Source organism: Stenella coeruleoalba, assembly GCF_951394435.1.
Source record: "Stenella coeruleoalba genome assembly, chromosome: 5".
Classification (NCBI taxonomy): domain Eukaryota; kingdom Metazoa; phylum Chordata; class Mammalia; order Artiodactyla; family Delphinidae; genus Stenella; species Stenella coeruleoalba.
The window spans coordinates 26,445,689-26,451,630 of record NC_137150.1 but is presented as its reverse complement, the minus strand read 5'-3'; the positions used below and the strand labels follow the sequence as shown (position 1 = coordinate 26,451,630).

Below are 5,942 nucleotides of genomic sequence, written 5' to 3'. Positions count from 1 at the left end.
GAGGCGACAGAGCCACAGAGTCTGGAGGGACAAGGGTGCCCCTCCCATGGTCCTAGCCAGTGCCATGGGCTGGCATCACCCCAGGGATGGGCTGCCAGGGCAAGGGGCTCCTCCAGGAAGAGCCTGGGTTGGGGGGCAGACAGGAGCGTCACAAGAGGTCAGGGACCTGGACCGTGGGGAGCCCCCTCCTGAGGGGCTTCAGAAAAGTCCACATATTCACCTGCAAGACAGCCAGCATGACCCTGCCTGTCCCTGGAGACCATCCACGCCCAGCCCCCGCGAGTGGAGAGGGGACCACAACGGCATAGCCCATTAAGCACAAAGGTTTTGGCCTTTGTCTTTATTTTATTTTATTTTTTCCTCACAATAGTGACTTTATTAAATTAGTTGCTTTGTAAAACATTGCAGATGTCATAATTGTTAACATAACAATTTACCAAACTGTAGTTAAATGGCGCAGTTTGTGGAACAAAACAAAGTTTTATAAAGGAAATGCCAAAACCCCGTTAAAGTTGATCCGCTGCAGCCTCAGAGAACAAAGGAGATTTGTTTCTCAGACGCTTAAATCAGACAAATAAAATAGGTAGTAAGGTGTTTCCCTCCCCCATCTGAAGCACTCCCTCAGTAGAATAGTCTGATAGATAGAAACTAGACAGTCTATGCACTCAAGAGATTCCACAACTTGGCAATGCAATAATGGAGAGGTTGACCTTCTTCAGCTTCCAAGTTGGAGGGTTTTGGTCATTTAATTTTTAAGTATCAAACTAGCGCTTTTCAGCCGCCGTATCTTCACTCTGAGATAAGCAGTCTTCTTCACAATGTATTTTTAATATCCTCACCCTCAATTTTAAGACAAAGCAACTTTAATACTAGGTGCACACCACATGCCCTTACAGCAGACTGCTTTTCTTGACAAGTTATGAAGTAGTTCAAGGAGGTATGGTTAAGGCTGTATTACTGAATGGTGCTGGTAGATACTACACAATTTTTTGTCGTGTTGCAACCTTTGTTTCCAATTTAGGGACTGCTGCTACGAAATCAGATAGCAACAACAACAACATTATTAGGTCTGGTTTTTTAAACTATGATTTAGTAGCAATGGAGGTTCCCAATGTTAACCCCTTGGCAGCAAGATCCAAGTTCCCTCATTTGCACATTAGCACCTAAGTGTCAAGGGGTTAATAACCAGCACAAAAGATACTGCACTTCTGATTGTAGCATTTGGCAGAACTGAAAGGAAAGGAAGTTGTGCTACATGTTGAAGGGATTGTGGGCAACAGAAAGAAGACACCAGGAGAAGATAAAACGTCACATGAAGTCTTCAAAATCTTGAACATATCCTCCATCATAACCACCATGATCTGCTAGATGATCTTTCATGGTAGCCTTTAATCCCCCTCCGGGAACCACGCCTTTCTTCTTCTTTTTGGCTTTGCTTTGCTTTTCTTGCTTCTGTTTTTCACTGCAAAGTACAGTCAATGAACTGGTAATCTTTTTCAAGTCATCAATTTCCAATGAAACACACACATCTCGAACTAAGGCTTCCAAAAAATTGGCATAGTATAGTGATTTTTCATATTGTGTGATTTTATCTTTTAGTAACTTTCCAAACTCTGTGAAGTCATCCCTTGAAGATGGGTTCATAGCATCTATTCCATAAACTGTATTATTAACACCAAAAGTTTCTTTCGCTAATTCGAGGTCTGACTCTTCCTGTAATTTCTTTAGCCGCAGTTTATCTGTCTGGTGTTAGCACTTTAGGTTCTTCAGGTTCTTCTAACCTCTTTTTAATTTCTTCTTGCCTTTTCTTCCGCTGCCATTCTTTCTCTTTTATCTTCTCTGTTTTTTTCTTTTCTGAAATTTTTACTTCTGGTTTTACTTCTGCTTCTTTTTTTTTCATCATCATCATCATCATCCCAGTTATTCTTGACGTCCTCGTCCTCGTCCTCGCCTTCCCAACAGTCCCCGCCGGCGGTGCCGCCGCCTCCCACCTTCCGCACCGGGTCTTCCACAGAGAACGTGTCCGCATCCCAGGAGTCGGAGTCCCCTGCCGCTGCCGCCGCCATCTCTAGCCGGGTGTAAGCGTGTCTGGCCCTTGTCTTTAAGTCCCCCTCCTCCTGCCCACCCCAGAAGAACTGAAGATGAAGACAGAATAAAAGAAGACCTCAGTCACAGGCCACAGCTGAGCTGGGGAGGAGAGGCTTTGGATGGGAGAGAAGCTGAAGTGGGGATTTAACCAGAAGGACTTGCTGCTGCGTGAATGTGAGTCTTGACTGTCAGGATGACTATTTCTATAGTTAAAGGGACCATAAAATCGCGGGGTCTGCAGGAACTCTTGTCGAGAGGTGGGGAAGGGAAATACAATAGAGCAGGTTTAAAGGCTGTGGTTAGAAAAAAATAAATTTTTGTTTCGTACCCCAGAGAGTTTGCCTGAGATTTCAGTTACAGGTACGTATGTGTATCCCCAACAAGACAAGATCTCTTGGTAGGAAAGGATTTGTAGCCTGTGTCTCTGGCATCACCTTGTCCAGGATGGGGAGACCATGAAACGCCTAAGAAAACTGTGTTGATCAGGGGCTGGTGATTGGATCCGGCAAAACTCACAACCCAGATAACCTCCCTCTGTTTGGATACCCTGACCTCAGTGAAACAATATTTAACTTTTTTTTTTTTTTTTTTTTTTTGCAGTACGCGGGCCTCTCACTGTTGTGGTCTCTCCCGTTGCGGAGCACAGGCTCCGGACGCGCAGCCTCAGCGGCCATGGCTCACGGGTCTAGCCGGTCTGCGGCATGTGGGATCTTCCCGGACCGGGGCACGAACCCGCGTCCCCTGCATTGGCAGGCGGACTCTCAACCACTGCGCCACCAGGGAAGCCCAATATTTAACATTTTTAACTAGAACAGCCTTTCCTATGGTGATGTGCATCCCAACTCTCCTAGTGCAGAATGAAATATGCAATTTTTTCAAACTTATCGACCCACAACATTCCTTTAATAAGTTCTCATAAAACAGCTGAGGAAGTTTAGAATAAATACTACGCATCACTGACCCAGCATCTGCCAGAGATGGCATCTCCAAGCCCCCAGCCCCTACCTATGGGACCCTCCTTTCTACTGTCATTCAGTTATTCCAGAAACACTAGCGTGTGTAGTCTGTGGCAAGGTACTAGGTACTGGATATATAGCAGAGGATAAGGCAGACGCTACTATTGTCCTCTGGAGCTTATGCTCTCATGCGGGAGAGCGATCATGGGCATGAACAATAGGTGGGAATGGATACATAAGCAATGAGGAAGCGGGAAGCTATAGAAGCCCTTGACAGGATGACCTGATCCAGTCAGGGGTGTGGGGGAAGGTGTCCCTGAAGAAAGGACATTCAAACTGAGAACCGGAGGACGAATATAAGTGAAGAGAGAGAACTGGAGGGAAGAATTCCAGGCTGGAGCAGAAGCATGCACTGAAGCAAGAAAAAGCTTGGCTACTTTCTCAACCATCCTTAAATCCAGAGGCACCAGACACTCTGGAGGAAAAAAATACAAAAAAGGAAAACTGCACTTTAGATGTTTCTTGAAAGTTAAAATATACATCAGCAATCTATTTTGCAGGAATCACTAAGAGTTTTCCATATTCCCCTTCCATGCAGAGTCTATTGACTTTCCTTCCCAGCTCCTTTGCTGCCAGTCTGGGCATCTAATGTCTCCTTGAGTGAGGAGGCACTGATGGATGTGCCACAGTTTTCCTTTATTGCGTGGTTCAATTTATCATAATGCATTTTATAAATTAGTATTCTTAAATTCTCATCATATATCTGTATCTATTGATTTATATAATACAGGTTTGATTTATGGATCACTGCAGTAATTTATAGCTCAGATAACTGATTTGTTGACCCAGCACCAAAATGTATAAGTCACCTTGCACTTTTCTCCATGACACAGATGGGTCCTAAATGATTTGCGTGATTTATATTGGCAGGGGACTAATTCAGGGCATGGAAATCCCCAGCTTTCGATCACTCTGAGGATCATTCTTCTCCTCAAAGTCCTCAAAAGAGGATGGTCAAATGTCCTTGAACCCACACACCCATACCCAGGAATTTACTCTAAGGAAAATAAGTAGCCTAGAAGGAAGGAATGGCTATGAGCAGGCCTCTTATAGTGAAATTTAAATGGAATTTAAATTTAAATGGAAAGTGTTGGAAATAATATGTCCAGTAATAGGAATTATTTTGGCAAAGTATGAGTCCTCAACTAAATGTATATAATGTTAGGCTGTGAATAAGAATGATTCCCAGATTCAGTGGCCCTCAACGAGGGGTGATTTTACCTCCCAGGGAACTTTTGGCAAAGTGGAGACATTTTTGATTGTCACAACTAGGGGGTTGGGGTCTACTGGAATCTAGTAATTGTGGAGTTCAGCGGTGCTGCTAAGCCGCCCACAATGCACAGGACAGCTCCCCACAGACAAATCTGGTGCAAAATTTCAATAGTGCCAAGGCTGAGAAAACTTGCCATAATACATGCAACATAAACAGGGTGTTTTACTGATATAAGAGAATGACCAGAACACAAAATTGTAACCGTGTTATAATTTCAGCTATAAAAACTGTAAATGCCTATGCACCAGGACCACAGAGGGACAAGATAAAAGGAAGGCAAATGTACTGTTACAAAGAGGAAACTATGGGCAATTATTTAAATTTTATTTTTGCTAATTAGTTTTTAAAGAAATAAAAATGGGAAAAGCACTTTATTACAAATTAATAATATTAGAGAGGAAGGAGTTACATGAGACGTGAGGGGAAGAGAAATAAAAAGTGAAGAACTCAAACACAAAACAGCTGTTTTGGCAAATATTCTGATTGAAATTCAGAATACTTATTAGAGATGTTTAAACCAAAACACAGCCCCTCACTATGAAATGACCCACTTTATTTCTGGTAATGCTCCTTCTGGGATAGTAATATAGCCACACCAGCTTTCTTGTGCTTAGTATTGGCACGGCATATATTTTCCTTCCTTTTACTTTAACCTCCTTGTGTCTTTGTATTTCAAGTGTATATCTTTTAAACAGCATAGATTTAGGTCTTGCTTTCTTATCTGGTCTGAGAATCTCTTGCCTTTTAAGCAGCATATTTAGTCCATTTACATTTAATGTAATTCTTATTTTTTTACTTATCTACTCTGTTCTCTCTTCCTCTTTTCCTTCTTTCATTTGGGGTTAATCAAGCATTTTTCAGTTCTACATTCCATTCATCAGCTATTTAGTTATAACTCTTTTTGTTTATGTTTTGTGGTTTCTCTCATAATTAAAATATATATCCTTATCACATTCTGTCTGAAATTAATATTACTTCCTTTACAATGAAGAAACTTACAAAGTGTAATTCTCTTTACACCCCCTCCTGACTTTGTACTCTTGTTGTTGTAATATTTCACTTCTACATATATTTTAAATGCCACAATACATTTGTCATCATTTTTGCTTTAAACAGTCAGTTGGCTTTAAGTAACATAGAAAATAGAGGAAAAACAGTATGTGCTATTTATGATTTCCAGGGTTCTTCTTTCCTCCTTACATATTCACATTTTCACCTGGTATCATTTCCCTTCCACATGAAACTTTCTTAGCATTTATTGTAGTGCAGGTCTGCTGGCAACAAATTTCCACAGGTTTTATCTGAAAATCGTTTGTTTCACCTTCTTTATTTTTTTAACCAATTTTTCATTATAAAAGCTTTCAAACATACAGGAAAGTCGAAAAAATGTATACCATGTATTCACTACCTAGATTCTACAATTGACATTTGATTATAATTATTTTATTATATATCTACCATCTATCCAACTCTCCATCCATCATTTACCTTATTTTTTATGCACGTAAGTTGCAGAAATCAGTAAACTTCACCCTAAATATTTTAGCATGTGTACCATAATTAAA

At 41.2% G+C, this 5,942-nt stretch overlaps 1 pseudogene across 1 annotated transcript; it reads right to left on the bottom strand.

Annotated features, from left to right (window-relative positions):
* Nucleotides 1–1,207: 1,207 nt before the first annotated feature.
* LOC307187084 (eukaryotic translation initiation factor 3 subunit J-like) lies at nt 1,208–2,066 on the bottom strand (annotated as a pseudogene). The gene has a single exon. The product of its transcript is annotated as a eukaryotic translation initiation factor 3 subunit J-like (transcript).
* Between the last annotated feature and the right edge of the window lie 3,876 nt (nt 2,067–5,942).